We start from the raw sequence: 27,708 nt of genomic DNA, 5'->3' as shown, positions 1-27,708 counted from the left end.
AATATGACCAGTGTCACTTTAGTCATTAATAACTTCGGGATGCTTTTACCTATCCGGCTGATTCTGAGATTGTTTTCTCGTGACATATTGTACTTTACATTTCTGGTAAATTGGAGTCGATACTCATAACAAATCTTTATGAAAAAAAACCAAATAATGTGAAAAAATGCATTTTTCCAACTTTGAAACTTCTTTGCGTATACAGAAAGTGGTTATACCACATAAATTATATATTAAATAGCATTAGCAACATGTCTACTTTATGTTGGCGGCATTTATTAAACTATCTTTCATTTTTTTTAGACGATAGGAAGCTTAAAACATTAGCAGCAAATTTCCAAATTTTCAGTAAAATTTCAAAATCAGATATTTTTAGGGACCTGTTCAGATTTAAAGTGTATTTGAGGGGCCTGTATGTTAGAAAGCCCCACAAAGCACCCCATTTCAGAAACTGCACCCCCCAAACTCTGCAAAAGCACATCCAGAAAGTGTTTTAACCCTTTAGGGGAGTCACAGAAATAAAAGCTAAGTGTGTAAGGAATTTGAAAATTTTAATTTTCTGTGCAGAGATTTTATTGTAATCCAATATTTTTCATAATTATAAACCTATTACCAGAGAAATGCACCCCAATAATTATTGCCCCGTTTCTGCAGTTTATAGAAATACCCCATATGTGGCCCTATTGCGCTATTTGACGCAACCACAAGCCTCAGATATAAGGGAGCGCCTAGTGAATTTCAACGCCTCCGTTATATTTGGTCATTTTTGACTGTACCACTTCAGGTTGGCAGAGGCTCTGGGGTGTCAAAACCTAAAAAACACCCCTAAAGGGACACCATTTAGAAAACTACACCCCTCAAGGAATGTAACAAGGGGTGCGGTGAGCATCTGGACCCCACAGGTGCTTCACAGATTTTCCGAACAATATGGCGTGAAAAAAGAAAAATTTATTTTTTACACTAAAACGTTCTAGCCTTCAATTTTTCATTTTCTTAAAGGGATAAGAGGCAAAAAAAGACGAAAAATGTGTAGCGCAGTTTCTCCCGAGTACAGAAATACCCCACATGTGGCGATAGAGTGCCAAGGGGGCGCAGGACGAGCCTCCAAAGGGAAGGAGCGCCAATTGGCTTTTGGAAGCTGAATTTCACTGAAAAGGATTTCAAGGGCCATGTCGCATTTACAGAGCCCTCGTGCTGCCAAGACACTGGAAACCCCCCACAAGTGATTCCATTCTGGAAACTACACCCCTCAAGGAATCTAACAAGGGGTGCAGTGAGCATATGGACCCCACTGGTGACGGGCACAAATGTGGAACAATGTGACGTGAAAGGGAAAAATCATTTTTTCACTTTCATGGCACAAATGTGCCCGTCATCAAGGGGTCCATATCCTCACTGCACCCCTTGTTAGATTCCTTGAGGGGTGCAGTTTCCAGAATGGGGTCACTTGTGGGGGGTTTCCAGTGTTTTGGCAGCACAAGGGCTCTGTAAATGCGACATGGCGTTCATCATCCATTCTAGCCAAATCCAACCTCCAAAATCCAAATGGCGCTCCTTCCCTTCGGAGGCTTGCCCTGCGCCCACATGGCGCTTTATGTCCACATGTGGGGTATTTACGGACTCGGGGGAAATTGCTCTACACATATTGTGTGTTTTTTTCTCTTTTAACCCCTTGTGAAAATGATAAATTCAAGGCTAAACCAACATTATAGTGTAAAAAATGTAATATTTCATTTTCACGCCACATTGTTCCACATTTGTGCCCGTCACCAGTGGGGTCCATATGCTCACTACACCCCTTGTTACATTCCCTGAGGGGTGTAGTTTCCATAATGGGGTCACTTGTGGGGGGTTTCAACTGTCTTGGCAACACAGAGGCCTTTTGAATGCAACATGGCCCCTCAAAATCCATTCCATCCAAATCCAGCCTTCAAAAACGAAATGGTGCTCCTTACCTTCGGAGGCTTACCCTGCACCCGCATGGTGCTTTATGTCCACATGTGGGGTATTTACGGACTCGGGGGAAATTGCGCTACACATTAAATGTTTTTTTTAACTTTTAACCCCTTGTGAAAATGAAAAAACATGACAAGATTAATGATTTAGAGTAAAAATTTTACAAAAATTACACTAAATGTTGGTCTAGCCTTGATTTTTTTCCATTTCCACAAGGGGTTAAAAAAGAAAATGAACACAAAACGTGTAGGGTAGTGTCCCCTGAGTACGAAAATACCCCACATGTGGGCATAATGTGCCATATGGGCACAGGGCATGTCACCAAAGGGACAGAGCGCCATTTAGAGGCTGGAATGGAGGATGAAGGCCATGTCGCAATTACAAAGCTCCTGTGCTGCCAGGACAGTAGAAACCCCCGACAAGTGACCCCATTCTGGAAACTACACCCCATAAGGAATCTAACAAGGGGTGCAGTGAGCATATGGACCCCACTGGTGACGGGCACTTACGTAGAACATGTGCCGAGAAAATAAAAAATACAATTTTTTTCATTTTCACGTCCCAAATGTGGCCGTCACCAGGGGGCCATATCCCCGCTGCCCCCCTTCTTAGATTCCTTTTGGGGTGTAGTTTCCAGAATGGGGTCACTTGTGGGGGGTTTCTACTGTCCTGGCCGCACAGAGGCTTTGTAATTGCATCATGGCATCCTCTAATGGGAATGGTGGCCATACCTACTTAGCTGGGGAAAAGGGACAATTCTAATTTATTTGGGGGTATTAGGCCAATTATTAGTTTATAAGGTTGGAAATGACAGGTGTCCATCAAACTCAACCTGTGTTGATCCAGAGGAAGGCAAAAAAAAACCCTCGTAAGGCAGACGACAGTAGCCTCATCACAGGGGAAAAATTCCTTCCCGACTCCATAATGGCAATCAGAATAATCCCTGGATCAACGTGACCCCTGAAATAGGAATAAGGGACAGAATTTAGATAATGTAGAACCCCAGTGACGTGTGGTGCGCCTTGAAGCGATCCAGTATGCAGAGGCCGGGGTGATCAGGACAGGTGTCACACGGGAAAATGGCGTCCTTCCTGATCCCCCTGTTACGCCACACTCTGCACTTCTTCTGGGGTCTCCTGTTTTCCAGTGTGGGGGACGTCACCTGGAAAATGTTGCCCTGGTGCGATACGGGGTCCCTCATATCCAGAAGCGCTGGGTCCGCTCCATGGCTGCTAAATATTAGGGCTCTATTACTGCTTCTGATATGTTCGGATCGTGCCGCAAGCTACAGTAGCTCGGGCAGCGAGGGACCAGAAGAGGGGGTGCTGGTATAAAAGTTATCCCCGTACAGGTGGTAACCTTTATCCAGCAGTGGGAAGATCAGTTCCCAAACGATCTCCCCACTAACTCCGAGGATGGGGGGGGGGAGGGGGCATCTGGGGGCTGCATTCGGGTGTCCCTTCCTACATACACTCTAAGTGTAAGTGCACACTGCGGAATCGCGACAGATAACCCTTCATGCATTCCGCAGTTGGCACCCTCCGGCGGACTGATGCAGGCGCACGTCTCCACACGTGTCATAGACTCCATTCTATGCACGGGCGGATTCCGCTCTCCGTCCAACGTGTTCATTCTTTGGATGGACGATGGAATCCGCCCGTGCATAGAATGGAGTCTATGACACGGGTGGAGACACGCGCCTCCATCAGTCCGCCGGTGGGTGCCAGCTGCGGAATGCACAAAGGGTTATCCTTTGCCATTCCGCAGTGTGCACGTACCCGAAATCTGTAAGTGTACCCTGAGGTACGCTCACACAGTTTGTAGAATTTCACACCATACCGCCATCTCTTATTGGGACGGTACTGGCGGAAAAGACGTGTCTGGGGGGCAGCGTACGCTACGCTACCCCCAGATACGTCACTGGATGATGAGGATGATGAGGATGAATGGAGGAAAGAAGGATCCCCCCCATTCATCCTCACTGGCTGTTTCGGTGTCGGAGGTAATAATAACGTATCCCTCTGACGCCGAAAACACCCTGGGGGCCATTTGTATACAGGGATTGGTATATGGGGTATGTAGTGGTGTAGTGTCAAACTTTATTCAATGTAGTGTGGTGTAATGTAGTGTTTTTTACGTGTTTTTTTACAGTAAGTATAAAAAAAAAACCTACGCCAACAAAGGAGTTGCTGATAAATGCCACACTTATGTGCGGCACTTATTAGCAGACTGTGGCAGTAGAATATAGAAAAAAAAAACACCCTACGCCAAAAAGGAGGAGTTGCTGATTAGCAGCGCACTTTCGTGCGATGCTGATCAACACTCAGCGGCGATAGGGTGCGGAAAATAGAAAAAAAAAAAATTGAAAAAAAAAAATAAAATTTCTACATTCTGAACATCCCTGTAGCTGCTGATAAGTGTATTACACATATCAGCCGCTAGAGGGCAGCAGAGCGCAAAATACGGAAAGAGCCGACGCTGGAGCCGAAAATAGCCGAGAGAAGCCGAACGTGACGTCACGGAAGAAGCCGAAGACCCGAACGAAGACGAGGATGCCGCGAACCCGGAAGACGCCGATCAGGAGCCCGGGACAGGTGAGTAATGTACAAATACCTGCTCTGGACCCCTCGGCTACCTAGCTGAGGGGTCCAGGGCAGGTATTTACTATTTTGTGGGACTCTGATCGCCGTGCCACCGGCCCGATCGCCGTGAACGGCCGGGCGGCCGTTCACGGCGATCGGGCCGGTGGCACGGCGATCACCATTACTTTTTACAGTAATGGCGGTCGGTGCCGTCCTCGGACAGCACCGACCGCCATTTTTTTCCGGGTCATCGGGTCGCCGATGACCCGGAAAGGTTCCGATCGCCGCTATTGGCTGATCTGAATTGATCAGCCTATAACGGCGATCGTAAGCACGGGGGGTGTTAACCACCCCCCGTGCCGTGAAGCTAAGATGGCCTGCTATGATTTATAGCAGGCCATCTTCCCCGACCGCTGTGTGTGAACACGCAGCGATCGGGGAAACATCGGGCGTAAATTTACGCCCTGATGCGCCAAGTACCAGGGCGCAAGTTTACGCCCGATGTCGTTAAGGGGTTAAAGTCACTTAAATGTCACTTTTCAAAAACCAATAAATATCAACAGTATAAACTATTTTAAGAAACTCTGTAATATGTTTTATTAAGCAAAATAGTTTCCTTCTGTACTCAAACATCTGTTTTGCAGCCTCCCCCCACATTTCAGGAGAAGCAGGGTTTCTGTGTCCATTATGGTCTATGGAGAGGGGAGGGACCGAGGGGGATGAGTGAGCAGGGAGAGGAGAAAAGGCAGCCCTGCAAAACATTACATCTTGCAATATTCTCTTACCAAGTTTCCAGACTAGCAGTGATCTTTGGGATCTCTGAATCCAGCGTTTTATGTGCCCAGATAGTCTCCAAATGGCAGGGCTGTTTCTCTCCTTTTCCTGCTTACTCATCCCCTCAGCCCCTCCCCCCTTCATAGGTTATAATGGAGTCAGCAAACCTGTCTTCACTTTGCTCCACTGTAATAAAGACTGCACAAAGACGAGAGGGGCGGTAACTGGTCATCTGGGTGGGGAGCCGCCCGTGAGTAGTTACGGCTCTTTTCCTGTCAGCGCGTAGTGCAGGGATTATTGACAGGCAGAGAGACCACTAACCAGTCTCACTGTCAATCAACCCCGCACGGCAGGCCAACAGGCAGACAGCCTTGACTAGGCACTGAAGGCTCCCCACCCAGATAACCAGTTGCCGTTCCCATCCTCCCACCCATGGCGGAATAAAACTACTTTTTCCCCCCACTGTAAAGCTACCACAGCACAATCATACTGATTGGTTCCCTTTAAAGATGCCACTGTCATGGGAATAGAGTTGCCATAAGGGGGGTACTTAAACTCTAACAATGTTATGATAGGTGGTACATGTCAAAGTTACATCAACATGAATGCCAGCAACCAAGGTTTCTCTGCAGAACATTGCCCATAGCATCACACTGCCTTCATAGTGCTTCCTACTGCCATCTCTTCTCCAGGTAAGTAATGCACACTCACCTGGCTTTCATGATGTGTAAGAAAACTAGCATATCAGGCCAGGGTATCTCCTTCCATTGCACTTAGGCTGACAGCCCGCTCAGCCAATTACTGCACTCTTCCACCGCAGCATGTGATTGGCTAAGCAGACTGTCAGTGACTGGCCGTGCTCTGAACCGCTGCAGTCCCGGGTGCCGCTCGTAGCCCACTAATACAGTAATCGGATGCAGCTGTCAAAGTTGACAGCTGCATCCGATTACTTGATGCAGCCATTCCTTGGTGTCTAGTGGGGAGGATCGCTCCTCCGGGACGTTGTGCTATGGCCTTTTAAGCACAAGGAGGAAAAAAACGAAAACGCAAAAATTGAAATTGGCCGGGTCCTCTACGGATTAATATATTCCATCCCTTTAAAGTTGCCAGTGTCACAAAATACCTTTCAGATTTATTTTTTTTTTACAAACTTTATTTTTACAGTTTTTCTAATAACAAACAACTTAGTACAGTTAAAATTAGGGTCATACCCTGACCCATTCCAATGGAAATTGTCAATCAGAGCAGTGAAACCCAGTCATCATAGGGAACATTGCATCACCTTGTTACAATAAGAAATATAGAAGACAAAATATTCATCCTACTGGAGACTGGCGTGACGGTCCCCCTCCCCAATCATATAAATGATGAGGTCATTTTACATTATCCACCTAGTACTACACTCAAAAGATAATTTACCTGAGAAGGGTCCCATACTGAGTCCTGAATGTACCTATCTACAAGTACACAACCGACCCATTAAATCTAATATTAGGGATCCGAGTCACAGGTCCTGTGGAGGGAGCATGTAACACTTTTTCCAGCTCATTTATGTTAGCTTAGTTCCAACTAAACAGAGCCAAAATCTAGTATAGGCTGACCTGTATAAGGAAGGCATGTGAGACTGCTGTGGTTTTTGGTTAGGAGCAGTAGGGGTTAACTGGGCCCTGTGTGCTGTTCTTCCCTTCTTGCGATGGTCACATGATGTGCAGGGACCTATTATAGCTGGCCTGTAGGGGTATATGAGAAGCCCATGCAGAAATACCTCCCAATTTCCCAGGTACTGGTCAGAGCTTCCGTCCCTCCCTCCCTCCCTACTGTTCTGTTGTGCTTTGAGATTTCTGATATATTGCTCTGTTCCAGTTAAAATCAAGTTACAGATGGCGGATATTAAAGGATAGAGCGGGAGGAGACGAAGTTGGATATGCCCCTTGGGCAAGGGCATGCCCCCATGGGCGTTTCTAGGGCCGGGCGGGCCGGGCCACCGCACGGGGCGCCGACAGCTAGGGGGCGCCTGGCGGTGCCCGACAGTGCCCCCGCACACTCACAACATTTACTCGCCGGAGCGATCCACCAGCAGGCGCAACAACGTCAAAACTGCGCATGCTGGAGGATCCCTCAGATCTGAATCCACGCCGTGCGGCGCCGAGGGGGAAGGGTGGCGCAGACATGTGAGTGAGACAGCTACACCCACCGCTGAGACAGCTCCAGGGTCCGCGGTTAATCGCACCGCCCTCCACCGGGAGGGGGGGCAGAGGGGGCGTGGGTGTAACGGACCGCGGACCCCGAAACTGTCTCGGCGGTGGGTGTAGCTGTCTCACTCACATGTCTGCGTTACCCTTCCTCCTCGGCGCCACACAGCACGGATTCAGATCTCTGAAGGATCCTCCAGCATGCGCAGTTTTGAGGTTATTGCGCCTGTTGGTGGATCCCTCCGGCGACCGACAGGCTGAAGAGGCCAGAAAAGACATTACACGTATATGGGGCAATGCAGGGGGAAATTATACATATATGGGGGACAATGCAGGGGACATTAATAGTATGGGGGACAATGCAGGGGACATTAATAGTACATGGGACAATGCAGGGGACATTAATAGTACATGGGGGATAATGCAGGGGAAATTATACATATATGGGGGATAATGCAGGGGACATTAATAGTACATGGGACAATGCAGGGGATATTATACGTATATGGGGGACAATGCAGGGGGACATTATACATATATAGGGGACAATGCAGGGGGATATTATACGTACATGGGGGACAATGCAGGGGACATTATTATACATACTGTATATGTGGGACAATGCAGGGGGAAATTATAAGTATATGGGGCAATGCTGGGGACATTATTATATGTATATGGGACAATGCAGGGGACATTATACGTATATGGGGGGACAATGCAGGGGACATTATACGTATATGGGGGACAATGCAGGGGACATTATACGTATATGGGGGACAATGCAGGGGACATTATACGTATATGGGGGACAATGCAGGGGAATATTATACGTATATGGGGGACAATGCAGGGGACTATTATACGTATATGGGGACAATGCAGGGGGACATTATACGTATATGGGGACAATGCTGGGGGACATTATACGTATATGGGGGACAATGCTGGGGGACATTATACGTATATGGGGACAATGCTGGGGGACATTATACGTATATGGGGACAATGCTGGGGGACATTATACGTATATGGGGACAATGCAGGGGACATTATACGGATATGGGGACAATGCAGGGGGACATTATACGGATATGGGGGACAATGCAGGGGACATTATACGTATATGGGGGACAATGCAGGGGACATTATACGTATATGGGGGACAATGCAGGGGACATTATACGTATATGGGGGACAATGCAGGGGAATATTATACGTATATGGGGGACAATGCAGGGGACATTATACGTATATGGGGACAATGCAGGGGGACATTATACGTATATGGGGACAATGCTGGGGGACATTATACGTATATGGGGGACAATGCTGGGGGACATTATACGTATATGGGGACAATGCAGGGGACATTATACGGATATGGGGACAATGCAGGGGGACATTATACGGATATGGGGACAATGCAGGGGACATTATACATATATGGGACAATGCAGGGGACATTATACTTATATGGGGCAATGCAGGGGGACATTTTTATTAGTATATGAGGGCAATACAAGGGACATTATTATTGCTGTATGTGGGGCAAATCAGGGGAACATTAATAGTATATGGGGGGCAATGCAGGGGGACATTAATAGTATATGGGGGGCAATGCAGGGGGACATTATTATTATTATAGGAAGACATAGCTGGGGACATTATTACTATATGAAGGTACAGCAGGGGATCTTACATACAGGGGGCAACCCACATACCTAGTGACTTTAGTGCACCAAACAGCAGAATTACTACAGTTTGGGAGCCTATAAGGTGGGAAAAGGGAAGGAAGTTGCTGGAAATGTGCGGAGCCTGAGATGTCTGTCTTGCAGGTTCAGAAGAGATGTATTGTAGCTGCAAGAAATCGTCACGGTGGTCCGGGTCAAATGGAGAGGAAAGGGGAAAGTGATGCCTCAGATCAAAGACGTCACCTATGAGTCCCTGAATGATGTTTTTGTATTCAGTAGGGGTGCTACACTGTTCTTTGCTGTAATACACACACTGCTTCTTCCTAGTAACCTGAATCTTGATAAAAGCCCTGCATGCCCCTTGCCTACTTACCTCCAGTGTATTGGTTTTCATGTTGTAAAGCACAAGTTACAGGAGTTGTCCAGCGAAAATCTTTTTCTTTCAAATCAACTGGTGTCAGAAAGTTATATAGATTTGTAATTTACTTCTATTAAAAAAATCTCACGTCTTCCCATACTTAGCTGCTGTATGTCATGCAGGAAGTGTTGTTTTATTTTCAGTCTGACACAGTGCTCTCTGCTGACATCTATGGCCGAGACAGGAACTGTCCAGAGCAGGAGAGGTTTTTTATGAGGATTCATAGAAAACCGAGACAAAGTTCCTGTCTAGGCCAGGAATGTCAGCAGAGAGCACTGTGTCAGACTGAAAATAAAACACTTCCTGCACGACATACAGCAGCTGATTATAGGAAAACAAGATTTTTTTTTAATAGAAGTAAATTACAAATCTATATAACTTTCTGACACCAGTTGATTTGAATGAAAAAGATTTCACTGGACAATCCCTTTAACAAACTGTACATCTAATGAAAAATAAAGCTGTGGCTGGCCTCTGCCCAAAATAAAGTTAAATATGATGTTGTGTCATTTATTTAATGCAGCAGCACATGAATCATCAAGTATCATTAGGTAAGACTATTCCCATCTATGTTGTACTAATCAAAAATAGTGTGAGTGTTTATGAAAGATGTCCAGCTCATACATGATGAGACTCTGTCTCGTTACATCCCCTTTTTTATATATACACACACATCATATACGGCCATTGTATGTTGAAACCATTGTATGTTGAGACCAAAACTCTATGGAAAACTGGTAATTGGTTCTAAATCCCCCAAAATGAGAATAAAAAAATAAAACTTAAAGGAAAATAAGCGGATAACTTATATGGATACAGCAAGTCCTTACATAGAACAGTCAGAAAGAGCTACAAGAGACTCTAAATTACTTTTTATGTAGAGGACCGGAGAGTTTTCAGTGTTTTGCACAGATCACACGGGGTCCCAGAAAAATAAAATGGAGCAACTCATCCTGGCCCAGGTAAAGAGCAGTACAGGACATGTAGTATTACACTGTACTGTAGAGAGGAGATACCAGACAGCCAACCAGTGCATCCACTTACTAACACTGGGGTTTTACCAGTAAAATGGCCACTTTTATTGGTCAGCTAGTGTTTTTTTTACATGTTCCGCACATCTGGACTGTCTATAGCATTGTATGTCGAGTCTGGTCTCAAGTTACGATGGTCCAGAAAGGAACATTGTATGTTGAAAATATTGTATCTTCAGGCTATTGTAAGTTGAGGGATCACTATATTTGAAAAGTACAGGTACAGTTTCATATATAATGAAACTCTGTCAGTTGTTTTAATGTTATGGATGATCTTTATATGTAGCTAAAACTGAGTCTTTGAATGATACATCTAGTCTGGCACAAAAAACAAGCCCTAATACAGCTACATTGATTGAAAAATAAAAATAAAAATAATAAAATTACGGCTCATAAATTGCGATGATGATGTTGATGAAAAAAAGAATAAAATTGCTTGGTCCTTAGGGTGTTAAACTGGCTTTCGCCTTCACTTTAATCCCACTCGCTTTCACTACCATGGTATGATCAGCAGTACACCTCCCATATGTCCTTTTTTAATGAGCCTATCAAGCTTCTAGCTCTCTGTAAGCCATCTTGGTACACCCACACTGTCTAGCTAACCTTACTTCCTGTACCTAGCCATGTGCTCTGGAGATCCTGCCTCATCCCCTCCCTTTCACATAGGCTGGTCACATGACGGTGACATCACACCTCTCGTAACTCAGTCCTAGCAGCGTCATAGAGGAGAATAGAACAGCCCTAAGGCAGAATGCTGGTAAGAACCAGGGGGATGTATATATCTGTGTATACCTGTCTTTGATATGTGGGGTCATCAGATATATGTTCAGAGCTGGTAACCTCACTATGTGGCTGTTATACTCTGTCTGTGTAGTACTGTACAGTCATTCCAGTCGAGGTATACTAGTAAATTTGTGGGTATTTTGTGTGTACCCTGATATATTGTAATATGATATAGCTGTATTATTATTGGTGTAATTTGGAGGATCATTGCATGGTGTACTTTTTACTATTTAGACATGGTTATGTAGAAAACATGGAAGGAATTTAGGAGAATGATAGTAGTGGAAGTGTGATCATATAGTCCAGTAGTCACAGCTTTAAACCCATACAAAATAAAATGCACAAAAAGCATATAGGTGCACACACTGGTCCCCCACCAATACCTTTCCCGCTTGGCTATGCTGCTCCCAAGTTCAAACTTTTACAGATGATCCCAGTTTTACATCATGGCACCCGGCCATGAAACTACATCTCCCAACATGCATTGCACCTCAGAGCTAACTGGCTGACCACTAGCTCTTTCTGTTTCTGTTGCTTTGGTTAAGTGATCACTAATAGATGTTACTAATGCTGGGTTTACACGGAACGATAATTCGCCCAATCGAACGATTAACGATTTTGAAGCAACGATTTGGTTTTTATAACAATCAGCGTTTAGACGGAGAAAAATCGTTAGAAGATTCGTAAGAAAAATTGTTATTGCGATAATTTTTAAGATCGTTTAAGCCCATCGGGTGAATCTTTGAAAGACTTTACACAAAGCGATCTGCGAATATTTAGCGGACGACGAACGACGATTTGAGAACATGTTCAAAGATCCAAATGAACGATCGCTTGATCGTTTGCTGTGTTTACATGGAACGATTATCGCTCAAATGCGATCGTTATAGCGAAAATTTGAACGATAATCGTTCCGTGTAAACGCAGCATTAGTTATAAAAGACGTGTTACAGCTTGCCTGGCCCACAGAAGAGAGGGTGATCACATGTTCTCTGTCTAAGAAGGGAGAGGGAGGACAGAAGAGTGGAGACAGAATGGATCAGGCAGTAAGAATTTTCTGCAGCTTCAGGGTTAAAGTTAGCTCAGTGGTGGACATACTGCATGTGCATCCGATATCAGTGTTCTACTCCTCTCAGGGCTGCTCCATCCATGAGGCAGCTTCCAACTTCCATGAGGAGGATCAGCCTGACTAGAGAGGAAGAGGCGGAAGAATGAGAGCTGTACATGCTGTGTGTATGTTTGTACTGTGTGTATATGTATATGTCAGTGTGTGTTTAGCTACTGTATCTATATGTGTCAGCCAGTTGTGCATATGTATCTTTGTGTGTGTCAGTAGTGTCTGTGACAGTGGTTTGTGTATGTTAGTGGTATCTCAAGTGATTGACAGGTTTGCTCCCAAAGATGTTTTGCAGCTGCTATTAATGTTGGTCTCTTATAAGAAAACCCACCACTATAAGAAAATGCTTCCCGGAATATATTGTCTCTTGTCAAATTGTCTCTCATGTCAACAATCTGATGATTGGCAGATCTGTTTATAAAGATGTTCTGCAGCAGATGATATTGTTTATGGTTCAATAGTTCTTATTACACTTGGGAGATAATTTCTCATTGTACGCTCTATTCATGGTGTATACGTCTGAGCTAGTGTAATCACATTCCAATATAAGGCTATGTTCACACTGCGTATGAGTCCGGCGCATTTCGTACGCCGCCGTACATGTGCGTACGAACCGCGAACATACGCCCGTAGTACAGTTATGCTTCCCTAGCTTGTTTCGAAGCGATCTGGAACAGGTCATTTACTTGGAAATCTTCGCCCAGCCCAATAAAGCTCACAGAAACTTTTGGATCGAAAAATCAAGTTCAATTTGGCTGAAATAAGTACTTCGTACGGGACCGCATGGAAATCCACGGCCGTGAGTTGGAACATTTCCGTCCTCAAACAATGGTCTTGTTCATTTTTCATGGCGCCGCATACGATCCGGCCGTAAGCTCATACGTAGTGTGCATTGTACGGGTGTATATCGTATACTTTCAAGCGAACGCATCAACCTCAAAACTACGTGCGTATATTCGCGGTTCGCACTACGGCCGGACTCATACGCAGTGTGAGCATAGCCTAAATATGTGTGTATGTGTATGGCTCTGTATGTCTATGTACATAAGCCATGCTGTGTGATACCAGTGCAGATAACTGGTCTTAGACTATGTTTCAACAATGTAAAAATACAAGCAAATAACAGCCTTTATTTGCCCTTATTGTTACATTGTGAGAACAAAGCTTTAACCCTTAGGCCACCCTGGATGTACCTATACGTCCAGGGCCGCCTACGTGTGTTCAGAGCGGGGTCGCGCTCTGAACCGCCGCGGTCCCGTGTGCTGCATGTAGCCCAGGACCGCAGCCATTAGTGGGCACGGTCTCATCACTGTGCCCGCTAATAAAGTAATCGGATGCAGCTGTCAAAGTTGACAGCTGCATCCGATTACTTGAATGCAGCCATCCCTAGTGTCTAGTGGGGTGGATCGCTCCTCCGGGAGCGATCCACACATCCTCCTCCATCCGGGCTCAGCGCCGTAATGGCGCTGATCCCGGCTCGGCATTCGATTGCTTCCGCCTGCAGCAGCCGGAAGCAATCAAACTGCCTATCTCATCGATCTATGTTGTATATCTATGCAGCATAGATCTCAATGAGAGTTTAGAGTGCATATACTAGAAGTCCCCCAGGGGGGCTTCTAGTATATGTGTAAAAGAAAAAAAAAGTGTTATGAATAAAAAGCGCCCTCCCCTAATAAAAGTCTGAATCACCCCCCTTTTCCCATGTTATATATAATAAAAAATAAACAAACATGTTTGTTATCGCCGCGTGCGCAATTGCCCGAACTATTAATTTATCACATTCCTGATCTCGCACAGTAAATGGCGTAAGCGTAAAAAAAAAATCCCAAAGTGTAAAATTGCGCATTTTTGGTCGCATCAAATATAGAAAAATTGTAATAAAAAGCGATCAAAAAGTCGCATATGCGCAATCAAGGTGTCAGAAACCGGACAGCAGGACAATACAAGACAGTGAGCCCTAAGCTTAGCCCCGCCCACTGTCCTCTACCTATTTGCCACAATCCGCCCTAAGATTGCGGCGAGCAACTGGGCGGCGGTCCCTTCACTGGCTAGGTGGGACACAAAGACAAGACAGACAGACAAAACACAATAAAGAATGGTCGACAGTCCGGGTCACAACAATCGGGGAGTGCAGTACAAAAACACAATCCAAAAAGCAAGGTCAATAAACAGGCAGTATGGTCAGGGGCAGGCAGCTAGCAGGGATAGTCAGAATACCAGGCAAAGTAGTCAGAATAAACAGAGACAGAAGCAGGCTGAGACAAGCTCAATATCCGGCAGTGAGAGGCAGGCTGGCAGACACTATATAGGAGACCAGAGGTGCAGTGCAGGAGCTGATTGGACCAGACCCCTAATCTCCTCAGAACACCTGGGGCAAGAGCAACCTGACTGGCAGAGAGAACAGTCTATCAGACTAGCTAACCAGCATCATAGTTAACTCCGGAGTGGCCAGGAGTATCTCATGCAAAGCGGGTGTGGCTGAAGAAACACAGAAGGAAATAGAGCAGTGTTCAGACAGGGTTCAGGACACTGCACAAACATACAAAAACAATGAATATCAGCGCCATCTCAGGCACGCAGCACGAGCCAAGGGGCGCACGGAGTTCGGCACAGGCACATTCATGACACAAGGTACCAATAAAAAGAACACATCATGGCGCAGAAAATGACACCTCACACAGCCCCATAGGCCAAAGGATAACAGCGCTATAAGCCTGGGAATGGAGCGATTTTAAGGAACATATATTTGTTAACAATAGTTTGAATTTTTTACAGGCCATCAGATACAATGAAAGTTATAGATGTTACATATCGTTGTAATCGTAACGACTTGAGGAACATATGTAACAAGTCAGTTGTACCCCAAGCCGAGAAAGGCAGGATGTTGTTTTTTTTCAATTTCACCACACATTGAATTTTTTTCTGGTTTCGCTGTGTACTTTATGAAAAAAATCAGCCTGTCAAAGTACAATTAGTGGCACAAAAAAGAAGGGCTCATGTGGGTTTCCAGGTGAAAAAGTGCAACTGCTATGGCCTTTTAAGCGCAAGCAGGGAAAAACGAAAAGGCAAAAATTTAAATTGGCCCTGTCCTCTAAGGCATGGGTCTCCAAACTGTGGCCCTCCAGCTGTTGCAAAACTACAACTCCCATCATGCCTGGAAAGCTAAAGCTTTGGATTTGGCTGTTCAGGCATGATGGGAAATGTAGTTTTGCAACAGCTGGATGGCCGCAGTTTGGAGACCCATGCTCTAAGGGTTAAAGGGGTTGTCCAGCGAAAATCTTTTTCTTTCAAATCAACTGGTTTCAGAAAGTTATATAGATTTGTAATTTACTTCTATAAAAAAAATCTCCAGTCTTACCATACTTATTAGCTGCTGTATGTTTGTCAGGAAGTGGTGTATTCTTGCCAGTTTGACACAATGCTCTTTGCTGCCACCTCTGGACGAGAGAGAAACTGTCAAGAGCAGTAGCAAATACCATAGGAAACCTTTTCTGCTCTAGACAGCTCCTGTCTCAGACAGAGGTGGCAGCATGTCAAAAGTTTTGATTGGTCGGGGTCTGAGTGTTCACAACCTCACCGATCGTGAGAACGAGCAGAAAGAGGACCGCACTACCGCATGGTCCACTTCCCTACTCTGTCTCAGCGGGATTTTCATTATGAGTCTGGCGCGGAGCTCAACAGTGCATGACAGTGCTCCCGAAACGCCTAATATCTGTGCTTTTAGCAATCAATAATCCATAATTTTTCTGATTTTGGCTATTGATAATGTTTCTTTGGGCAGCGCTGGAAAAATGTACCACCTTGCTTTTTTATTTTCATTTTCCCAGATAGATCAAAACTTTGACATGTCAAAAGCTTTTTAGAACAACAGTGACACTTTAAAAGGTTGGAAATTTTGGCACAATACTCACAAATGTTTGCACCAAACACTTCAAAGGTGGAAACATTTTTGAGCACATATAGATGTGCATAGTTTTATATGCAGAAACAATAGCATAAAGAAAAGTACATATTATCTTAATAAGTATATAAAAAATAAAGTTTGTTAAAAATACATATACAAATACAGATACCAGTTGCCTGGGTCTGTATAACACAATATAAAAAGTAAGAGACAGGACACAAACGACCCCACAAATAGCAAAAGAAAGGACCCTAGGACAATCCTCCAAATGAATAACCTATATACAATATATACTCCCACTGTGCAATATTCCCCCAGATAGCCAAGCTGATAGGACCTGTAATTATAAATAAGGTGCAAAAGTGCAACAAGAGATAGCAGTCCCTCTGGTACAATATAAAATGTAAATAAAAGGGAAAGAGCAAGGAGCAAAAGACAATGCAGGAGAGATGGCCATAAATCCATGTAAATCCTACCACATTCAGCCTGCCACAGACGTATCAATAAACAATAGTAATGAATGGAGAGTCCCAGGTCCAAGACCGACGCACGTTCCACTACCACAAGCTTCTTCTGGGGTAGCAGGACTGCATAAAGGGGTGTACTTTATCTGATACAATGTTTAGGTAGATGGTATGTGTCAAAGTAACATCTAAATAAATGCCATGACCAAACATTTTCCTACAAAACATTGACCATAACATCACACTCTCTATTACTTTGCCTTCCCTAAATGCATTTGGGTGTCATATCTTCCACGGGTAGGTGAAGCTCACAAACCTGGCCGTTTGCATGGCATAAAACATATGTAATTTATCAGACTAGGCCACCTCTTACATTGCTCCCTGGTTTAGATCTGATGCTCTCATTCCCGTTGAAAGCATTTTTGGAAATGAATAAGTGTCATCATAGCCAGCCAGTCTGGGTCTATGCAATGCTATATACATCAAGCTATGATACACTGTGCATACTTTAAGGCCCTGTTCCCACTGAGCAAAACTAGCGGAATTCTGCCGCGGAATTGTCCGCCGTTAGCCTCCTGCTCATAATGGGAGTCTATGGGAGGTGCGCGCTCCTGCTCTGTCCGTGCTGAAGAATGAACATGGGCTTCCGCTAGTTTTGCTCAGTGGGAACGGGCCTACTCATTCTTTCAGTGCCACTATTCATTCTTTCAGCAATTTGCACTATAGTAGGTCTTCTGTGGAATTGGACTACATGACAGGGTGCCTATGACCCTTCCTCCTGTTCACTGGTTCTCATTTCTTGGATCACTTTTTAGAGGCACAGTGTTGATCAGCATTATTGGCACCCCTGAATATTAAGAACAGCATATATAATATCTCCTGAAATAAAGGAAACTGGTGTAAACTGCCCATAGTTTTATAAATCTGGCCCACAGTGTTTTGTGAAAATGCCCATACAGTGGGGAAAAAAAGTATTTAGTCAGTCACCAATAGTGCAAGTTCCACCACTTAAAAAGATGAGAGAGGCCTGTAATTTACACCACCTCAACTATGGGAGACAAAATGAGAAAACAAATCCAGAAAATCACATTGTCTGATTTTGTAAGAATTTATTTGCAAATTATGGTGGAAACTAAGTATTTGGTCAGTAACAAAATTTCATCTCAATACTTTGTCATATATCCTTTGTTGGCAATGACAGGGGTCAAACGTTTTCTGTAAGTTTTCACAAGGTTGGCACACACTGTTGTTGGTATGTTGGCCCATTCCTCCATGCAGGTCTCCTCTAGAGCAGTGATGTTTTGGGGCTGTCGCTTGGCAACACGGACTTTCAACTCCCTCCAAAGGTTTTCTATAGGGTTGAGATCTGGAGACTGGCTAGGCCACTCCAGGACCTTGAAATGCTTCTTACGAAGCCACTCCTTCCTTGCCCTAGCGGTGTGCTTTGGATCATTGTCATGTTGAAAGACCCAGCCACGTTTCATCTTCAATGCCCTTTCTGATGGAAGGAGGTTTGCACTCAAAATCTCACGATACATAGCCCCATTCATTCTTTCATGTACCCGGATCAGTCGTCCTTTGCAGAGAAACAGCCGCAAAGCATGATGTTTCCACCCCCATGCTTTACAGTAGGTATGGTCTTTGATGGATGCAACTCAGTTCTTTTTCCCCCAAACAAGACAAGTTGTGTTTCTACCAAACAGTTCCACTTTGGTTTCATCAGACCATAGGACATTCTCCCAATACTCTTCTGGATCATCCAAATGCTCTCTAGCAAACTTCAGACGGGCCCGGACATGTACTGGCTTAAGCAGTGGGACACGTCTGGCACTGCAGGATCTGAGTCCCTGGCGGCGTAGTGTGTTACTGATGGTAGGCTTTGTTACATTGGTCCCAGCTCTCTGCAGTTCATTCACAAGTTCCCCCCACGTGGTTCTGGAATTTTTGCTCACCGTTCTTGTGATCATTTTGACCCCACGGGGTGAGATTTTGCATGGAGCCCCAGATCGAGGGAGATTATCAGTGGTCTTGTATGTCTTCCATTTTCTAATTATTGCTCCCACAGTTGATTTCTTCACTCCAAACTGGTTGCCTATTGCAGATTCAGTCTTCCCAGCCTGGTGCAGGACTACAATTTTGTTTCTGGTGTCCTTTGACAGCTCTTTGGTCTTCACCATAGTGGAGTTTGGAGTCTGACTGTTTGAGAGTGTGCACAGGTGTCTTTTTATACTGATAACAAGTTTAAACAGGTGCCATTACTACAGGTAATGAGTGGAAGAAAGAGGAGACTCTTAAAGAAGAAGTTACAGGTCTGTGAGAGCCAGAAATCTTGATTGTTTGTAGGTGACCAAATACTTATTTTCCACCATAATTTGCAAATAAATTCTTACAAAATCAGACAATGTGATTTTCAGGATTTGTTTTCTCATTTTGTCTCCCATAGTTGAGGTCTACCTATGATGTAAATTACAGACGCCTCTCATCTTTTTAAGTGGGAGAACTTGCACTATTGGTGACTGACTAAATACTTTTTTCCCCACTGAATGTGTATGTGTGTATATGTGTGTGTTTCATACAGGAAATTACAAGACAGTAAAATTAAGTTAAAGCTTAGAAGGAAAAAGAGATACAAACAATGCCAGGACAGGATCAATGGCCCATGCTTAAATGTTACAAAGGACAAAATCAGACTAATCTGTGATATATTAGAAATAATTCACCTGTCCCCACCCAAATTTCCCCTCATGCATCTCCCTGATTGGCCCATTTGCATACTCGCCCCCCTTTAACAACAACCTTCTCATATCTGTCCTTCAGCCAACTACAAATCCACTGAATTATCCAGGGATTAAATGAAAACCCTAGGCTAAGGTGATTTTTGGAAGAGTGCTGAGGAGGGGGAGGATGAAAAAAACAACATGCTCTCACCTCCCCTACCCCGTCGCTGGTTCTGGTATCCCCTAGCTCTGGTCCTTGATGCTCCACCCCCAATCATTTCACAACATTATTCCAGACGTCAACTAGACCCCTAAATACAGACACTGGACCCCAACATTTATCAAGACCCCAAAATGGACCAAAATACCCTCCTCCCTTTCCTCACACACACACACACACACACACAAACACACTGCTCTGTGAGTGATTCTTTTTTGTGCTTCCCTCCACCCCTGACTAGTCATCCTTTAAACCCGTCCTCCTCCCGACTCCAAACTAGTCAGCCTGTACCCCCCTACCCCCCTCTAGACTGGTATCCCCCTCCTCACCCCTGATTGACCTCTCTGTCATCTTTCCACGTACGTGGATGAAAACAATTACATCTACTCACCTCCCTCGCTCCAGTGCGGCCACCCGCATCCAGCTGATCCAGTCTGTGGATGTTGACAAGCCCACTCAGCCATTTTCAAGCCCCGTTTCAGACCAGGAAGCGTCTAAAGACTGTAGTACCCCTCTCAGCATCAGTAACTTTACTAAATAGTCTCCCTGCTATTGTTTTGCTGTGATTTGTGCAAAATGGAGATGATAAAATATGGAAAGTTTGTCTGTTTGGGAACCTATTATAATCTGCCACTGGTTCTGTGAATTAAATACCCACTACAGCAGCAGAACCTCATCAAGCTATATTTATATATAGGCCTAATTCATTGCCATTCTGCAGGCACAGTGCTACTTTTCAGGTAGATAATTCAGGCAATCACGGTTGTTTACCTAAGCCTGCCTGTTCCACATTTTATCTAGTTATGTCTGATTGTCGTATGTTCTTAGGGGGAGTTATATTTAGCTTTTATGAGAACACCATGTTTACCTTATATAAGCTGATCCTGCCTATTGAATCTTCTTATAAAAGTTGGTAATGTTTACCCAGTATTTTCTGGGGGCAGCAGTACACACGTTAAAGGGGAACTCCAGGTTGAGGTTGAAAAAAATTTAACTTCTGCAGAAGCATAAAGCATTACTAACCTGCCTATCCCAGTTTTGAAACTACCAAAAATCCATTGGGGGGGGGGGGGGATTGGGGGATCCAGCCAAGCTTCCTGTGAGATCACGTGGATTAAAGTGTACCTGTCGTTATAACTTTTAAAACCTAAATGAACAGTAGATGTGATATAAAGCATGTTTGAAATTTGCATTTTTTTTTGTTATCATGGAAAACACTGCACTACCTGTGTTCTGACTCTTTTTTTCCCACCAAAGATTGTAAAATTAGAAAGTCCATTGTGTCACAGGTAATTTAAAGCCCCTAATACACAGGTCGTGGAAGCTGATGGTCATGCGCATCTCCCCTGCTCAAATAGGCTTCATTCTATGGTTTGCCAGATTACGCCGTCCACCCGAAGAATGAGAGGGTTCATTGTTCGGGTGGACAATGGAATCTGGCAAAGCATAGAATGAAGCCTATGGGACCAGCAGAGATGTGGCCGCCAGTAGGGGTTAGCTACTGAATCCGCAGCAGGTGATTCGACTACCCTTGGACATACCCTAAGGCCCCGTTCCCACTGAGCAAAACTAGCGGAATTCCGCGGCGGAAATAGTTTTGCTCAGTGGGAACGGGGCCTTAAAGTAAATGAATGGATTGGCGGTGAGAACAGAAAGTGCCTCTCTGTTCAGTGTCCTATTCTGAAGATTGTGTAGAGCTCCAGAGGCCAAACCCCCCATGCTCAGAAGCTACGTTCACACATAGTATTTCTGTCAGTCTTTTTTCAACTGAAATCACCAGTGGATCTGACAGGGCAAAATTATAATGGAAAGCTCTGCACAGTTTCTGTTTTTTAACCCAATTCTGGTTTTGACTGAAAAAAGACTCACAAAAATACAATGTGTGAACACAGCCAGACAATTATTCCTGGATCCTGTGGATAGGGGCATGTGTCTATAGCAGTAACAACTTTGAAGGGGTTATCCAGCACTAGAACATTTTTAAATAGAACCAATCAGCCCACTTGGGCTGATATGGTTCCCTGGAGCAGGGCTGTTTTAATACATTGGTGGGCCCAGTGCACAGCCCTCAAGAGTGGGCCCTCCCTTCCCTTTTGGCACATTGTATAATGTACTGAATTTGCCCCCACACTGTATCAAGAGCCCCAATACATACAGTAGTTACCTTATAACACTATTTCCACCATACAGTGATTACATATTACATAAAAACTGCACTAAACAAAACAGAAAGATATCACCAATGATACCATTACATAATACCGCCACATCATGACCCCTAACACTACAACCCTATGACAGAGTGCAGTTACATCCAGTGACTCACCGGGGGCGTCTTCTCCGATCAGAGTGTCACCTTTTCTTTTTCTCTCCATCCAGCCTGGGCCACCTTGAAGTCTTCTCCTGGCTGTGAATCTTCTCTCCAGAATCTGCCAGACAAATATTTTAGGCTCCAACACATACAGTAGTTAGGTCCCTTGTACCCCTATACAGTAGTTACACCCCTCTGTGCCTCCATAGTTTTAAGGTGTCCCTGTAGTATATAGACCCTCATGTGCTTTTCCAGTTATATACAGCCCTCCTTTGCGCTCCCCCATTAGTATATAGCCCCCCTGTGCATTCTCCCCAGTAGTATATAGCCCCCCTGTGCTCTCCCACAATAGTATATAGCCCCCCTGTGCTCTCCCACAATAGTATATAGCCCTCCTGTGCTCTCCAACAGTATATAGCCTCCCTGTGCTCTCCCACAATAGTATATAGCCCCCCTGTGCTCTCCCCAATAGTATATAGCCCCCTGTGCTCTCCCCAATATATAGCCCCCCTGTGCTCTCCCCCATAGTATATAGAACCCTGTGCTCCCCAATAGTATATAGACCCCTGTGCTCCCCAATAGTATATAGCTCCCCTGTGCTCCCCCATAGTATATAGCTCCCCTGTGCTCCCCAATAGTATATAGCTCCCCTGTGCTCCCCAATAGTATATAGCCCCCTGTGCTCCCCAATAGTATATAGATCCCCTGTGCTCCCCAGTAGTATATAGCTCCCCTGTGCTCCCCAGTAGTATATAGCTCCCCTGTGCTCCCCAGTAGTATATAGCTCCCCTGTGCTCCCCCAGTAGTATATAGCTCCCCTGTGCTCCCCCATAGTATATAGCCCCCTGTGCTCCCCCATAGTATATAGCTCCCCTGTGCTCCCCCATAGTATATAGCCCCCTGTGCTCCCCCATAGTATATAGTCCCCTGTGCTCCCCCATAGTATATAGCCCCCCTGTGCTCCCCCATAGTATATAGCCCCCTGTGCTCCCCCATAGTATATAGCTCCCCTGTGCTCCCCCATAGTATATAGCCCCCTGTGCTCTCCCATAGTGTATAGCTCCCCTGTGCTCCCCCATAGAATATAGCCCCCTGTGCTCCCCCATAGTATATAGCTCCCCCTCCCATATAACATTGAAAAAAACAAACACTGTTACTCACCTAGGTCCACGTGTTCCTCTTCTCTTCCCTCTTGTGGCCGCACTTCCTGCGGTCACAAGAGGCTGCACTCCCCTTACCCTCGCGCCGACGCTCCAGTGACGTTGGCCGCTAGAGAGAGAGTGCGGCCTCTTGTGACCGCAGGAAGTGCGGCCACAAGAGTGACTGACAGGGAGGGAGCCAAAGGCTCTCTCTCTGTCAGTATCGCTGCTGCTGAAGTGATGAAGAGCCGCAGCAGCAGCAGCGGGCGGGCAGGGGGGCCCTGCAGGGGTAAGTAGATTACCCATCCATGGCGCTCCCCCCTGACAGGCTGGTGGCCAGAGCCCTGTGCGACCGCACTGGTCACACATAGCAACGGCCGGCCTGCTCGGGGGGCCCCTTTAACCAGTGGGCCCGGTGCACGTGCACCATGTGCCCTCTGGTTAAAGCGGCCCTGTATAAAGCTCCTGTGCAGCTCGTGGCAAGTACTAGCCGCTGCTGCAGCAGCAGCTTAATACCTGAGAAAATGAAGTTTAATCCCTCTGCGCGAGGCAGGTAGTCATCTGGGCGTCTCCCTGTCCGTGTCTAATCATCACTCTCTCCCTGTCAGCGCACTCGGCGGGTATGAGAGGCAGAGAGGTCTGTTACTGGCGCCTGGTATGTGCTGCAAGCTGCACAGGAGCTTTATACAGTGCTGCCATATAAGAATACATAACCTACATGTTCAACTTACCTTTCCGCACTCCCCCGATACAGTTGCTGGTGTCCCCCGCTGACTGTAGCTACCATTACTTCCGAGAGGAGCTAGTCTTGGGAGTGACAGCCCGCTCAGACAATTGTTAAAAATGTGCTAGTGCTGGATAACCCCTTTAAAGTTATTAGTGCTAAAGACACATATCCCCAGGATCAGGAATAAGTGTCTGGCTATGTTCACACATAGTATTTTCGTCAGATTTTTTTCTAAGGGTACTTTGGAGAAATTTTTATTTCTTAGGGTACAAACCCACTTGACGTATTTGCTGCGTGAATCAGTCTTAAAAATAAGCAGGCAAAACGCAGGTTGGCTTTATACAATTGTTCTGTGTTAAAATACGCAATTGCGTATTTTTGAAGCATGAAGCTACATGCGTTTTTCACACAGGTTGTTAACAACTGATGCTTTGCTAACAACAAGCTTCATGCTTCAAAAATACGCAATTGCGTATTTTAACGCAGAACAATCATATAAAGCCAACCTGCATTTTGCCTGCTTATTTTTAAGACTGATTCACGCAGCAAATACGTCAAGTGGGTTTGTACCCAAATTTAATTATGGCTGGGTTCACACTATGTATATTTCAGGCTGTATTTGGTCCTCATGTCAGGTCCTCATAGCAACCAAAACCAGGAGTGGATTGAAAACCCAGAAAGGATCTGTGCACACAATGTTGAAATTGAGTGGATGGCCGCCATATAACGGTAAATAACTGCCATTATTTCAATATAACAGCCGTTGTTTTAAGATAACAGCAAATATTTGCCATTAAATGACGGCCATCCACTCAATTACAACATTATGTGAACAGATCCTTTCTGTGTTTTCAATCCACTCCTTGTTTTGGTTGCTATACAGCCTCAAACATACAGCCTCAAATATACGTAGTGTGAACCCAGTTATACTGTATTTTGCTTTAATAAAGTTGTATTATCTGCCTGACACCCTTCATGTAGGGAGCAAACTGCTATCATCACTGGCTCAGCTAGGACCAGAAAGGGGCCATTCACACGTCTACAAAATACTGTCCGTGCAGGTGACAGTATTCTGCCTAGCGGCATTTATTGCAATGCTTAAATACTTGCACTACGGTACTGACACAGACATGAGTGATGACCCCGGGAGCCCCTTAGGGCCCTTCCACACATCAGAAATTGCAGGGATACGCTGCAGCGGATTCTGTGTGCGCTCCTGCCTTAACATCTGGCCGTCCCATACGCTCCATTCTATGGTCCAGCGGATTCCTCCGTTCATCCAAGAATTAACGTCAATTCCGTTTTGGGCAAAAAGCAGACTCTGCCTGAATAGAATGGAGTGTGTGTGTGTGTGGGGGGGGGGGAGATGGGGGTTGGAATCCGCCGCAGCTTATCCACACCTTTTCCATTGTGTCCAAGGGCCCTAAGGGTGCCTTTACAGACAGAGATTTATCTGACAGGTTTTTGAAGCCAAAGCCAGGAATGTATTTGAAAAGAGGAGAAATGTTTTCATTCTAACTCTTTCCTGTATGACCTGTTCTGCTTATAGTCTCTTCCTGGCTTTGGCTTCAAAAATCTGTCAGATAATCTCCCTGTGTAAAGGCACCCTTACAGCTGCCAGACAAGTATATGCAGATAGAAAAAAAACTATACAAATATTTTATAAAGTTATATTTCAAAGTAATTTATTAAAGTAAAAAAGATGGTGGTTTGTTTATAACAGAACCCAATGACTTTATCCCGGGGTCTGCTGCTCCTTCGTCCTTGTGCCAGGAAACGTGTGAGCCGCTGTGATAATAATAAGCCGCTCTTCATAGTGAGTGGCCCCAGCTCTCCTCCGTGTATGAGGTAGAACACGGCCGTACATGGCGGTCAGCCCACCACTGTAGCCTCTTCCTGGAGCATTGCACGCTCCGTACACGGAAATCACCTCATGCCGGCCATTGTTCTGGGAAGCTGCAGGATGCGCAGGCACCAGACACAAGCAGTGCGTGCTGTTTCCATGGAGTCTAGTCGTCTGGCACGTCTGATTGGCTTTTGTGTTTCCGTTGAGTCACGCCCACGACGTACGTCAGCAGACTCTTTACATAGCCCCGCCCCCGTTTTCCGGGTCGTGTGAGTGACGTCGTTCTCCAGTTTGATTTGCTGTCAGCAGAGGAAAGGCGGGCCGCGAGAGCGGAAGTGTAGGCTTCTGTATTGTGGTCACTGACTGGCTAGATAGAGGATAGGGAGGGACTTCCGGCTGACAGTCCGGGCTCTCCCAGGGGGTTCTCTGCGCCTGCCGCCGAAAGACAGGTGAGGGATGCGGGGAACATGGCGGCGTACGGGGGTTAGGGGTCGGGGGCGGTCTCTGGTGTCTTTGTGGCGGGCGTGTGAACTGTATATCCCCGGCCCCCCGCCCCTCTATTACAGGATATACGATGTGTTGGTTATACGGTGATGTCACACGATCCATTACACGGGCGGCTGTGGTGTCGTAGGTTAGGAGCAGCGTATTGCCATTGTCCGGGGTTACTGGTTACTGTACGTGTCAGCTGGCTACAGTGGCATCACCCACGGGGACCGGCGCACTGGCTGGGGGGGGACATCTGTCACTAGGTGCCTCCTCACACCACATGGGGGGCAGATTGGCAGCTAACAGCCCTGTCACATTAGGGAGTCCTATATCATCACTCTGTATTATGGGATGGCACCAGGTGAGGGGAGCTTACCTATATATCACCTATCACTTTGTATTATGGGATGGCACCAGGTGAGGGGAGCTTACCTATATATCACCTATCACTTTGTATTATGGGATGGCACCAGGTGAGGGGAGCTTACCTATATATCACCTATCACTTTGTATTATGGGATGGCACCAGGTGAGGGGAGCTTACCTATATATCACCTATCACTTTGTATTATGGGATGGCACCAGGTGAGGGGGTACTTACCTATATATCACCTATCACTCTGTATTATGGGATGGCACCAGGTGAGGGGGTACTTACCTATATATCACCTATCACTCTGTATTATGGGATGGCACCAGGTGAGGGGGTACTTACCTATATATCACCTATCACTCTGTATTATGGGATGGCACCAGGTGAGGGGAGCTTACCTATATATCACCTATCACTCTGTATTATGGGATGGCACCAGGTAAGCGGGTACTTACATATCGCCTACCTTGACCATCACATCACTCTGTATTATAAAGGACAGACAAACAGAAACAGACAGAGGGGCGCTCCTATAGTGTAGTTATTTAAAAAAAAAATCAAATGTTAATTTGTAGTAATGATGTAAGAAACTAACCTAGAGATGGCTTTTAAATAGTTAGATAGTCGGCAGCCCGGCATTCAGTGAGCAGCTGATGACTCCCGTCTTGATGCCGCCGCTCGCGAAAGTGCAGAGAGTTGACTGTAGATAGCTGATGGAGCCACGGCGCAGGACTTGTGCGATACACTCCACGGTACCAGATGTGGTAGTAAATAAAAACTGTAATAGAGAAACGTGTTTCGGCGATGTGTTGCCGCCTTTATCAAGCTGGTTGCCGAAACGCGTTACTCATTAAAAAGTTTTTATTTACTACCGCACCTGGTACCATGGAGTGTATTGCACAAGTCCTGCGCCGTGGCTCCATCAGCTATCTACAGTCAATTCTTGTCGCTCTGTATTATGGGATGGCACC

At 45.5% G+C, this 27,708-nt stretch overlaps 1 protein-coding gene across 2 annotated transcripts in view; it reads left to right on the top strand.

Annotated features, from left to right (window-relative positions):
- Positions 1 to 11,318: 11,318 nt before the first annotated feature.
- Positions 11,319 to 27,708, top strand: part of CUL1 (cullin 1) — a 67,870-nt gene continuing 51,480 nt past the window's right edge. The window contains exon 1 of one of the 2 annotated variants that reach the window (XM_069958387.1): positions 11,319 to 11,404. The gene's annotated coding sequence lies outside the window, so the exon portion shown is untranslated. Of the gene's footprint in view, positions 11,405 to 26,166; positions 26,325 to 27,708 lie in introns of those variants that run through there. The other variant, XM_069958386.1, reaches the window with a different exon arrangement.

Source organism: Dendropsophus ebraccatus, chromosome 2, assembly GCF_027789765.1.
Source record: "Dendropsophus ebraccatus isolate aDenEbr1 chromosome 2, aDenEbr1.pat, whole genome shotgun sequence".
Classification (NCBI taxonomy): Eukaryota; Metazoa; Chordata; class Amphibia; order Anura; family Hylidae; genus Dendropsophus; species Dendropsophus ebraccatus.
This window is presented reverse-complemented; position numbering and strand designations above follow the sequence as displayed.